Below are 12,198 nucleotides of genomic sequence, written 5' to 3'. Positions count from 1 at the left end.
CCACACCCGGCTAATTTTTGTATTTTTAGTAGAGACGGGGTTTCAGCATATTGGCTAGGCTGGTCTCGAACTCCTGGCTTCATGATCCACCCACCTCGGCCTCCCAAAGTGCTAGGATTACAGGCATGAGCCACCGCGCCCAGCCCTGGTTCTGTTTTCTTGAAGATAGTTTCAACATGTACATCGGCTTGCAGGGTTGGAATATCTCACCCCTCACTGGTGAGGGACAAATCTGTGATGTCTCTTTTGTTCATTGAATTAAAGTGCTGTGCCTTTGATTTTACAAGGTATGTTTCATAACGTTAAAGAAAAAAACATTTTTCTTCCTTATCCAAATGTAACTTTAGTAATTTAGTGAATGTAAACCCCATTCATTTTTTTATATCTTTTCCATGTGTGAATGCAGGTATATATCGAAGAATAATAATTACTTGCTGCTTTATCCTTTATTTTCATGATTATCATATTATCAAACTACTCAATAACTCGATTTTTTACAAACAGTATGTCCGAGAACACTCACACAATTACACAGATCTAGGCCTTTTTTTTTAAAGCTGTCCTAGCTTCTCACATTATATGATGTGTCTTCTTTGGGCTCAGTGTTCTATAAGAATGTCCAAGAGTTTGTCTATGAGACACATCCAGTAACAGAATTGCTGGGCATCTATGACTTCAATAAATATTCCAATTGGCTGTCCAAAGTGATAGTGCAAATCACACTCATCACCTGCATTGGAGAGTTGCTCTTTACCTATTCTCAATCTTATAGTAAGAGAAGGAAGATATTTACAAAATGAAGTATGTCTGCATGTCATATGACTTGGAAATATGTGCAAAACATGCTTTATTCTGCAAATTAGTATCACATGACACAATTGGTTAGAATGTAAACATGAAAAACATCATACAATGTAGAAGAAGGAAGGGGAAGGGGGAAGGGGGAATGGGGAAAGGAAAGGCAAGGGAAGGGATTATCAAAGTCTTTACAATATAGATTATACGATATGAGTTTAGAGTTTTCAGGACTGTAAATTCAGAGTGCAAGAATAAAAGACCAAGCTTTTGTTTGGTTACTCTCTGTATTGCTTAAACTATCATAACATACATCATTTTGTAATTAATTAAATATTGTCAAGAAAACAAAATGGAAATAACACAAATTCTATGCAGTGGATGTGTTTTACACAAAGCCCCGAGGGAACCCTGCAGTTCAGGAAATGTTGCTCCTCTAGAAGGCAGGCACCACTATGTGAAAGGCGCCCCCTAGTGGGAGGGATGCAGCCTGAAGTGCTGCACAGGGCAGCATTGGCAGGACCCGCTCTGATGGACAGAACTCCAGAATACTTGAGAAGTGATTCCACATCCTGAAGCTCAAAATTATGAAAATTGTTTCAAAGTTTGGGGCTTTTTTCCAAACACTCAGGTCAACACAAGGCATTCAACTGCTCGTCTGGGCACTCTCAGATCTTGTGGGCCCACGTCCAGAGGTGACTCAGTCAAAACACTGGTTCTAGGCAGCAGCTCTCAGTGAAGGGGGTGAGGAGGGGTCTGCACACCTGCTCCAGCACAGAAGCCCCCTGGGGCTCTTTACAGTGCAAAGCTGGGGCTGCAACTCCATCGGGAGTCCCTATCTTCAACAGAGAAGCCTCAGGTGATTCTATGCCTTAAGTGTATGCAGGCTAGGCTGATGTTGGGATGTCCTTCACAGTCAGAGCTTTGGTGGGCTGTCTGTGAAAGGACACATGGCTGCCGTCCCAGCAGGCCACACATCATGGCTGGAGATGCTGTCCCGGTCGATAGAGATGACAGCTTTGCTGTAGCCACCTTAGACACCCCTCCATACAAAGTATCTTTTTTTTTTTTTTTTTTTTTTTTTTTTTTTTTTTTTTTGAAATGGAGTCTCACTCTGTTGCCCAGGCTGGAGTGCAGTGGTGCAATCTCAGCTCACTGCAAGCTCTGCCTCCCGGGTTCAGGCCATTCTTCTGCCTCAGCCTCCCAAATAGTTGGGACTACAGGTGCCCGCTGCCACGGCTAGCTAATTTTTTTTTGTATTTTTTAGTAGAGACATTGTTTCACCGTCTCTACTAAAGATCAAGGATGGTCTTGATCTCCTGACCTGGTGATCCACCCACCTCAGCCTCCCACAGTGCTGCTGTTAGGTATCTTCTAAGGAGGAGACAATGTCTGAGACAGGGACTGTGCAGAGCCTCTGTCTTCTGAAGCACAGATTGCTTTGGATTTGGCAACTGCTGTCATTTGGGGGTTGCCTTGCTTGCTGCCTTGGTGCTTGTTAGTTTTGTTCTCCATACTCTAGCTCCACCTTCTCAGGACACTGCTGCCCTACCAGAAGAGACCAGCAGCTCACAGAGCCTTCCTGAGTTCAGCATCTTTATGTGCAAGCTCTGCAGAGCCCTTTTCCTCAGGCTTCTGTGTGGATGGTTGTGGGATGACCTGTGGATGATGCTCTCTGAAGCCTAGCACCATTTCCTAGAAACACAGTCCTGGTCCCAGCAGTAAACACTTGCAGACTTCTCATCCCAGAGCTGCTGGATTTGGGACCTGGGTTGCTCTGCAGCCAGCTATGTTGCTGCATATCTTACCCAAGAGGCGTTTGTGGAGATCTGATCACTATTTGCAAAGGTGTGTGCCACAACTGAGAGCATAGGGACTCTCCATTACTTGGGAACATCAACCATGCTGCTGGGACTGAAGGGAAAGTGCCTGCTTCCCTAAATCCTGTGACTCATATACATTAGAACCTGATCCTGGAAGACCAGCTTCTCCTGGTAATTCTGAGGCTGAGGCTGCTCATGATGACATTCCCAACCATTCTGCTGATGTCCTTGAAAGAGTCAGTAAAGAAAATAACCTTTCTGTTCCTCCTGCTGCTGCCTCTCTCCCTGCACACCATGAACACAGCACAAAGGGGAGGGCCTTGCATGCTGGCTTTCCCCCATCTCAGGCTTGTCCCTTTCAGAATACTGAGGAGGAGATGCAGAAGGATAAGGAAATAATGCTGATCTACATCGACAAGGGCCATTTTCTGTATCACCTGGATACTCCAAATCACAGCTTAGTTTCCTTTTAATCCATAAGGCTACAGTTATTTGAGCCATCATGTTAATTGGGAGTCCCCTGTGTCTCCGCGGAAGAGTGGCCAGTTCCACCCAGTAGAACTTCCTGGGTACAAGAAGTTCTGCTCAGGGTCATCATTGGGAGATTCCACCTGGTTTTCCTGGATTCTTGTAAATGGGTGGCCTTTGGCAGAGGAATCATGCAGTTCCCTGGCAGTGAACATTCTGTGTCTCTCTCTAAGTGGTGGTCTGGCTTTTATTTTGAAACCAGTTCTAAAGAGAAAGAACAGTTTGTTAATTCAATCTGTTGGTTAAGACATATTGTACAATGCATTTCCACAATGTAGAATTTTACAGTTAAGTTTAGTCTCAGGATGATCACTGACTTGTTTCCTGACTTGAATAAGACACAAAGAATGAAGGCAATCCTTTGTGGGGCTGCACCTTATGGAGGTTATAAATTGTGCACAATCCCAAAATTTCAACTGCCTCATAGTTGCAGTGGCCCTTTTGTACATGCAAACCTGGACCTTTCAAAATCTACCAACCTGTTTGCAACCCTCCGCATTTGGAAAGAACAGACTTCCAGCCTTTCCCTAACTTATTTATTTTACTCACGCTGACCTACCAGGATAAACTTATGATTCAATATACTCTAAATTATACTCTTAAATTCACTGTATTCAAAGGCTATGCATAAAACAAGCAAGAGTTGGCTGGGCACAGTGGCTCATGCCTGTAATCCCAGCTCTTTGGGAGGCCAAGGCAGGTGCATCACAAGGTTGGGAGTTCAAGACCAGCCTGGCCAACTGGTGAAACCCTGTCTTTACTAAAAAAAATACAAAAATTAGCTGGGCATAGTGGTGTGTGCCTGCAATCCTAGCTACTTGGGTGGCTGAGGGAGGAGAATTGCTTGAACCCAGGAGGGGGAGGTTGCAGTGAGATGAGATTGTGCCACTGCACTCTGGCATGGGTGACAGAGCAAGACTCTATCTAAAAAAAAAAAAAAAAAAAAAAAGAAAAACAAGCAAGAGTTTGTAATAACCTGGCAAGGCATCTTACACGTGACTCTAAGCATTCCATTTGACACCTCTAGTCTTCATTTTTTCCCCTCCTCCACAAAGAGAGGATAATTACACATGCCAACCATAATCCCTAGGGGTTTAGGGGAGGGAGAAATGATCAACACTGTTTTAGACTCTCCATCCTAATAAGCTCTGTTGTGGTACCGCACCTAGAGCCCTACCATGCAGGTAAGGATGTCTGGGGGCCTTTTAATATTTGATCCCTCCAGGAACCCCTCTGTCTGCAAGTTCAGAATTGCTTTAGGTTAATAGCGCTTAAAGCTAGAAAGATGTCTGATCCACACCTACAATGACTGCTTAAAACAAAGTTGTGGGCCAGGCGCGGTGGCTCACGCCTGTGATCCCAGCACTTTGGGAGGCTGAGGTGGGTGGATCACCTGACATCAGGAGTTCGAGACCAGCCTAGCCAGCATGGGGAAACCTCATCTCTACTAAAAATACAAAAATTAGCTGGGCATCATGGCACATGCCTGTAATCTCAGCTACTCAGGAGGCTGAGGGAGGAGAATCCCTTGAACGCAGGAGGCAGAAGCTGCAGTAAGCTGAGATTGTGCCACTGCACTCCAGCCTGGGCAACAGAGTGAGACTCCGTCTCAAAATAAATAAATAATAAACAAATAAATAAAATTGTGACCATGCACAATGAACCTGGCACCTCCAGATATACTCATTTTCTTCTCACAACACCATCACAACATAATTATACATATTTTACAAAAAGATAAGGTGCAAGAGTCAACTTGCACCTTATAAGTCAACTTGCACCTCTATAAGTCAGATATTATAGAGCCATTAGGAGGTAGATCTCATGAGGACCCAACCAAAAGACAAGACCTCACTCTCTCATGACAGAGCCTCCTGTGGCCCTCCCCTCAAACATGCTTGCTTCCTGATCACATCATGGGCACTTTCTTTAAGCACATGCAGGCCAGTTCAATTCAGTGTAATTTGATTAGCCGTTATCTATGAACTTCCTTTTAGGAATCTATCCCTCTGACAAGTAGAAAGGATAAAACATAATTAAAAAGCACTTTTGACCATGAGCAACCCAACTGTCACAAAGTTAGAAATGTAAATAAATGAACAGTATAAGAACGTTCATTTAAATGTTTGACCAAGCCCAGGCGCAATGGCTCATGCTGTAATCCCAGCACTTTGGGAGGCTGAGGCAGGAGGATTGCTTGAACCCAGGAGTTTGAGCCCAGGCTAGGCCATATGGCAAAACCCCATCTCTACATTAAAAAAAAAAAATTAACCAGGCATCATGTCCTGTGGTCCCAACCACTCAGGAGGCTGAGGTGGGATCACTTAAGCCCAGGGAGTCGATGCTGCAGTCAACCATGATTGCGCCACTGCAATCCAGCCTGGGCAATGGAGTGAGACCCTGTCACTTAAAAAAAAAAAAAAGAAATCGATCAGTCCTTCCATTTCTATCCTGGTTATTTACTTTATTTGGATTTTCTACTTATTTGCAGGAAAGCATTTGTTTGTATTTCCCTTGAAACGTTCTCACTTCATGAAGCTTTTTTTTTTTTTTTTGTGATGGAGTCTCCCTCTGTCACCCAGGCTGGAGTGCGGTGGCATCATCTCAGCTCACTGCAACCTGTCTCCAAGGTTCAAGCGATTCTCCTGCCTCAGCCTCCTGAATAGCTTGGATTACAGGTGTCTGCCACCACTCCCAGCTAATTTTTGTATTTTTGTAGAGAAGGGTTTTTGCCATGTTGGCCAGGCTGGTCTTGAACTCCTAACCTCAGGTGATCCACTCACCTCGGCCTCCCAAAGTGCTGGGATTACAGGCATGAGCCACCATGCCTGGCCTACTTCACGAAACTTTTATAAAAATTTCATTACGCAATATTTGCCTATACTTTTCCTTTATTCTCCAAAGTTGCTTATATTCTTTGTTTTCACTAACACAATTTTGTCCTTCTGTCAAGCAACCAATATATTCAATAGTCAAAGGATAATCACAGAAGAGAAATATGAAAGTCTCCTTAAATGTGTATATATAATCTGTCAGGGGATTAGAGAATAGATTGTATGTGTAAATAATATAAATTCAAATACAATAAGATGTTGTGCTTTAACAATTTATAATGATCATATCAGAAAATCACCAAACAAAATATTGGTTCGTGCAATAAATGGTTATGAAGCAACTACTGATGCTGTGGGGTTCTGTGCCAAGTCCCATGACACTATCAAGCCAAGTTCTTCCTCCTGCACTTCAGACTTGCATGCCTAACTTTTTACTTACTCCTTGGAGTAAGTAAACTCTTAGAGGTTTAATTGGCACACCAAACTTAACGTGTGCAAAGTAAAACTCCAAATGTCTGACACAAAAGTGCTCTTCTCCCAAGCTCCCCTGTTAGTTAAAGGCATCTCCAATCTTCCATGTCAAGCCAAAACTTTGGAGCTATCCTTACCTCTGGCATCCCCAATAACTCAGCAAACTATAAGCCGCTCCACCTTTAAAAATTAAAGGTCTTCCCAGTTCTCTAATTCCACAGCCAGCACCCTTGTCAAAACCATCACTGTCTCTATCCTGGAAAATTACAATAATAGCTTTTTCTTTTTTTTGAAACAGAGTATCGCTCTGTCGTCCAGGCTGGAGTGCAGTGGCGCGATGTTGGCTCACTGCAACCTCCACCTCCTGAGTTTAAGAAATTCTCCTACCTCAGCCTCCTGAGTAACTGTAATTACAGGCGCGTGCCACCATGCCCGGCTAATTTTTATATTTTTGGTAGAGACAGGGTTTCACCATGTTGGCCAGGCTGGTCTTGAACTCCTGACCTCAGGTGATCTGCTCACCGCAGCCTCCCAAGGTGCTGGGATTATAGGCATGAGCCACCGCAGCCAGCCTACAGTAGCTTCTTAACACTGCTCCCAAATTTGCCTCACAATAGTCTATTTTCCATAAAATGCATATATAATATATTCACACCCACATTGAGATGAACAACAACCAAAAAAAAAAATCAATTTTTTTTTTTTTTTTTTTTTGAGAATCTCACTGTTGCCCAGGCTGGAGTGTAGTGGTGCCATCTTGGCCCTGTGCAACCTCTGCCTCTGAGGTTCAAGCGATGCTCCTGCCTCAGCCTCCCAAGTAGCTGGGACTACAGGCACGTGCCAACCTGCCTGGCTAATTTTTGTATTTTTGGTAGAGACGGGGTGTTGCCATGTTGGCCAGGCTGGTCTCGAACTCCTGGCCTCAAGTGATCTGCCCGCCTCAGCTTCCCAAAGTGCTGGGATTACAGGCATGAGCCACTGAGCCCAGCCTAAAAAAATCACTTTGCGCTATGTGATAAAATGCTATTAAACTTTTTCATGCTTCTTTACATTTTCCACATTATCTATAAAAAGACATACCCATGCAAAGCTTTTAATATTTTACTTACATCAATTACAAACACAGGACAAGAGACTGTCCAGCCAGTTTTTCCCTGGTTGTAAAATTAGGATAAGGATTCTGTGCAAATGACTGCTGAAGTACACTCAGCTTATCCTTGGTAAATTTATGCCACAGTTTTACACTTCCTCTTCCCCATCTTCTTGTTCTTACTTCATTATGACTGGTTAATGGGAGATCCTGAAAAATGTACAAACAGAAAGAGAAAAGCATTGGAGAATACTAGTAATATCCAGAGTGGGCGGGAAAAAAAGGTCAATCATTGGCTATCTCATAAAATTTTTTTAAAGTGGAGCCCAATCTCATACCTGTACATAATAATAAAGTTACTAATGAGATTAGCCAAGTGTAGTGACTCAGGCCTGTAATCCCATTGACTCAGGAGGCTAAGATGGGAGGATGGCTTGAGGCCAGGAGTTCAAGGATCAGCTTAGGCAACATAGCAAGACCCCATCTCTAAAAAAATAGAAGTTCAAGGCTGCAGTAAGTCATGATTGTGCCACTGCACTCTAGCCTGGGCATCTGAGCAAGGCCTGGCAAAAAAAAAAAGAGGTAAAATGAAAATTTTTAAAAATTAGCTGGGCTTGGTGGCACATGCCTGTTAACCTAGCTGCTTGGGAGGCTGAGGTGGGAGGATCATTTGAGCAAGCCCAGGAGGTCAAGGCTACATTGAGCCATGATCACACCACTGCACTCCAGCCTGGCTGACAGAGTGAGACCCTGTCTCAAATAAAAATTTTTTTTTAATTAAGATACAAAGCTATCCTGTGTTCCTGGATTAGAAGAACTAATATTGTTAAGATGGCTCTACTACCCAAAGTGATCTACATCTTTAATGCAATTCCTATTTTTAAAATCCCAGACATGCTTTGCAGAATAGGAAATTTCATCCTAAAATGTATGTGGAATCTCAAGGTATCCACAATAGACAAAACAATCTTTAAAAAGGAGAACAGAGTTGAAGGTCTCACACCTCCTGATTCCAAAACTTACTACAAACCTATGATGAAACAATGTGGTACTAGTGGATGTACAAGTGTAAATATATTCTGTAGATATTTTCTTGAGGTTACCATTGCAATTATAGTTTGGTACTAGCACAAAGGCAGGCATATAGACTGGTGGGATAGACTAGAGAGCTCAGAAATAAATCCTCACAAACATGGTCAAATGATTCACAAGGGGGTCAAGACCATTCACTGGGGAAAGGACATTCTTTTCAACAAACAGGGCTGGGGGAAACTGGGTATCCACGTGCAAAATAATCAAGTTGGGGCCGGGTGCGGTGGCTGATGCCTGTAATCCCAGCACTTTGGGAGGCCAAGGGGGCGGATCACGAGGTCAGGAGATCGAGATCATCCTGGCTAACACGGTGAAACCCCGTCTCTACTAAAAAATACAAAAAATTAGCCAGACGTGGTGGCAGGCGCCTGTAGTCCCAGCTACTCAGGAGGTTGAGGCAGGAGAATGGCGTCAACCCAGGAGGGGGAGGTTACAGTGAGACGAGATCTCACCACTGCACTCCAGCCTGGTCAACAGAGTGAGACTCCGTCTTAAAAAAAAAAAAAAAAAAAGAAACTACAACCCAACAACAAAGAAAAAAAACCTGATTTTAAAATGGGCAAAGGACTTGAACAGATATCCCTCCCAAAAAGGTATATGAATGGCCATTAAGCACATTAAAAATGTTCACCATCAATAATCATTAGGGAAATGAAAAAAAAAATCAAATCCACAGTGACACATCATCTCACCCCCCATCTCACCCCATTAGGATAGCATGGCTACCGTCAAAAACAAAAACCCAGTAAGAGTTGTCAAGGATGTGAAGAAATTGGAGCCCCTGAACACTGGAAATGTAAAATGGTGTGGCCACATGAAAAACAGTATGGTGGGCCAGGCGTGGTGGCTCATGCTTGTAATCCCAGCACTTTGGGAGGCTGAGGTGGATGGATCACCTAAGGTCAGGAGTTCGAGACCAGCCTGGCCAACATGGCAAAACCCCATCTCTACTAAAAATACAAAATTAGCCGGGCATGGTGGTGTGCACCAGTAATCCCAGCTACTCAGGAGGCCAAGGCAGGAGAATCACTTGAACCTGGGAGGCAGAGGTTGCACTGAGCCAAGATCACACCACTGCACTCCAGCTTGGGTGACAGAGTGAGACTCTGTCTAAAAAAAAAAGGAAAAGAAAAAACATTATGGTGGTTTCCCAAAAAATTAAATATTATTATATGATTCAGCAATTCCACTTTTGGGTAAATACCCACAATCATTGAAAGCATGGACTTGAACAGCAATTTGTACACTTATGTTCATAGCAGCATATTGTTTCCAATGCCATGACCCAATATAAAAACTTCCCAACATTTCTAAAAAGCAAATGTGCACACGTAACACTTGTAAAAAATGTAAGATTTTACAATAGACACTCAGTTCCTATAGTAAAAACAGCAACCAAACCAACTTGCTTTGTATGGCCATAGACCCACAGTGAGGAGCAGGACCTCTGGGGCCTGCCTACCAGTGTTTAAATCCTGGCTCTGAGACTGACAGGCCACAGTGTAGCACTGACTGCCAGTGCCCTCCTGGGCTACTCTCCTTGTCTCTGGCTGCTCTCCAGGCCCTGGGATGGAGGCCATTCCTATGGCATCTTCTTGGAGGACTTCATGTTCTAAAGGCATCACAGCTGAGCCATGATTGCTTCCAGGGCTCTTTGATGCAGATTCTTGCCTCTGAAACATAGTGATGAGCCCAGTGGACTTCTGGGCCCACTGTATATTATCGGGGCACCTTTGACTTAGGTTATTACTCATTAAACACAACGTATTAAGATACAAGGCACCGCTGGAACTAACCGGAGACTTCTCTCAACCAGGGCTCATCTAGAAAAAGAAATCCAGAATCCCCATACTTTGCAAGCCCACCTTCCCAGAGAACAGGAGCGTCAGTTTCTTCCATATCCCAGGTTTGAAAAGCTCCAAATTATTTCTGAATTTCATGAAATATCAAATCTGTGAACAAAAGGGAAAAAAATGCCTAGGGCCATTTCTACAGTTCTTCCAATATAGCTCTTTTGCTTTGAGGACATTTTTGTTTTCAGAATTCACCCTGTTTACATTTAACTATACAGGAAAGTAGACGGAAGCGTATAATTAGCCTGATGATCCTATCACTGAAATTTAATATATAGCAATACCTGGCCAATTTTATCTCCTTGACACCCCACCCTCATTATTTTGAAGTGAATCTCAGACATGTCATTCACCCGAAAATACATCCATATGTATCTCTAAAATATAAAGTCTCTCTTAATGCTATGTTGGGTTAAGATTTAAATACCTGAGCCTCTAGTAAAATCCTATACCCAATTCTACCATACAGCAACCACACACAATTACTCCGATGAAATCAGCTGTTCCCAGCCTATAAGCTTGAACTTTTAAAAGGTGAAAGTCAGGCCTAGCAGGGTGGCTCATGCCTGTAATCCCAGCACTTTGTGAGGCTGAGGTGAGCAGATTGCTTTGAGTTCAGGAGTTTGAGACCAGCCTGGGCAACATAGCAAAACCCTGTCTCTACAAAAAACCCAAAATTAGCCAGGTGTGGTGGTGCATGCCTGTGGTCCCAGCTACTTGGGAGGCTGAGGCTGGAGAATATAGCTTTGAGTCCAGGAGGCAGAGGTTGCAGTGAGCCAAGATTCCCCAACTCCAGCCGGGGCAACTGAGTAAGACCCTGTCTCAAAAGAAAAAAAAAAAAGTGAAAGCCCAAACACCTATTAATACAAAACACTAATGCATTAGGTAAGGAGCCTCCTGCAAAAGAAACACGCTTTGGTGTCCACCACAGAAACTCACCGTTGGAAGTTCAGATGAATCTCTAGTCCAGGTTCTGAATGATAAAGTGATTAACTCTGAAGCAGCAATCATCAAACATAACCCTGAGACGCCCTCCCTCACACACCCTAGACACAGCCCCACCCCAGATACAGCCCCACCCTAGGCACAGCCTTGCCCTAGACACACCTCTTGATGGCTTTACCTAACTTTTCAAATCCCATTCACTCAATGAGCACCCAGTGAAAACAATTTGCTTATTTAATCCCTACAACACCCTTATAATGTGCATCCTATTTTAATCCTACTTAGACTTGAAGACAGCGGGGCAGAAAGGTTTAGAGCACAGAGTGAGCCTCTGACCCAGGCAGTCTGACCTTGAACCTCCTGCCTGTGGCCATCACTTTCACATTTATAGACTGCACGCTCTGTGAGGACGGAAGCCTTGTCAGGCTCACAGAAGATCCACATCACCTGATATATCATTGCTTACAGAATACTGAGATTGGAGGCAGGAGTGACCAGAGATTAACACTGAATAAGGACATTCTAAGATATAAAACTAATGTTTTATAAACATTAAACCATTTGCTAATTCATCTTATTCTAAAAACTACCCTATGAGATACCAAAACCTCCATATTACAGACAAGGAAACTGTGGACTTTTCTGCTTTTTTCACAACTCTAGGACATTGTACTTTCCCAAATGTGTGGAATAAGGTAATAACACTTGGAGGGTTTTTTGTCCTCCAGGTTTGGAAAATGCAGCTCATCCTCGACAAGTGTTTTATA

General features: G+C 43.4%; 1 long non-coding RNA gene across 7 annotated transcripts in view; it reads right to left on the bottom strand.

The window, feature by feature from the left end:
• Window positions 1–427: 427 nt before the first annotated feature.
• The window catches only part of LOC103785175 (uncharacterized), a 33,604-nt gene continuing 21,833 nt past the window's right edge, over window positions 428–12,198 (bottom strand). For 2 of the 7 annotated variants that reach the window (XR_010113200.1, XR_010113201.1), the window contains exons 2-4: window positions 10,096–10,306; window positions 7,561–7,751; window positions 428–3,350 (exon numbers count right to left, since the gene is read on the bottom strand). This is a non-coding gene — a long non-coding RNA (uncharacterized LOC103785175). Of the gene's footprint in view, window positions 3,351–7,560; window positions 7,752–10,095 lie in introns of all 7 variants that reach the window. The other 5 variants (XR_008619964.3, XR_010113199.1, XR_008619965.3 and 2 more) reach the window with 5 other exon arrangements.

Source organism: Pan paniscus, chromosome 8 (genome assembly GCF_029289425.2).
Source record: "Pan paniscus chromosome 8, NHGRI_mPanPan1-v2.0_pri, whole genome shotgun sequence".
Taxonomy (NCBI): domain Eukaryota; kingdom Metazoa; phylum Chordata; class Mammalia; order Primates; family Hominidae; genus Pan; species Pan paniscus.
This window is presented reverse-complemented; position numbering and strand designations above follow the sequence as displayed.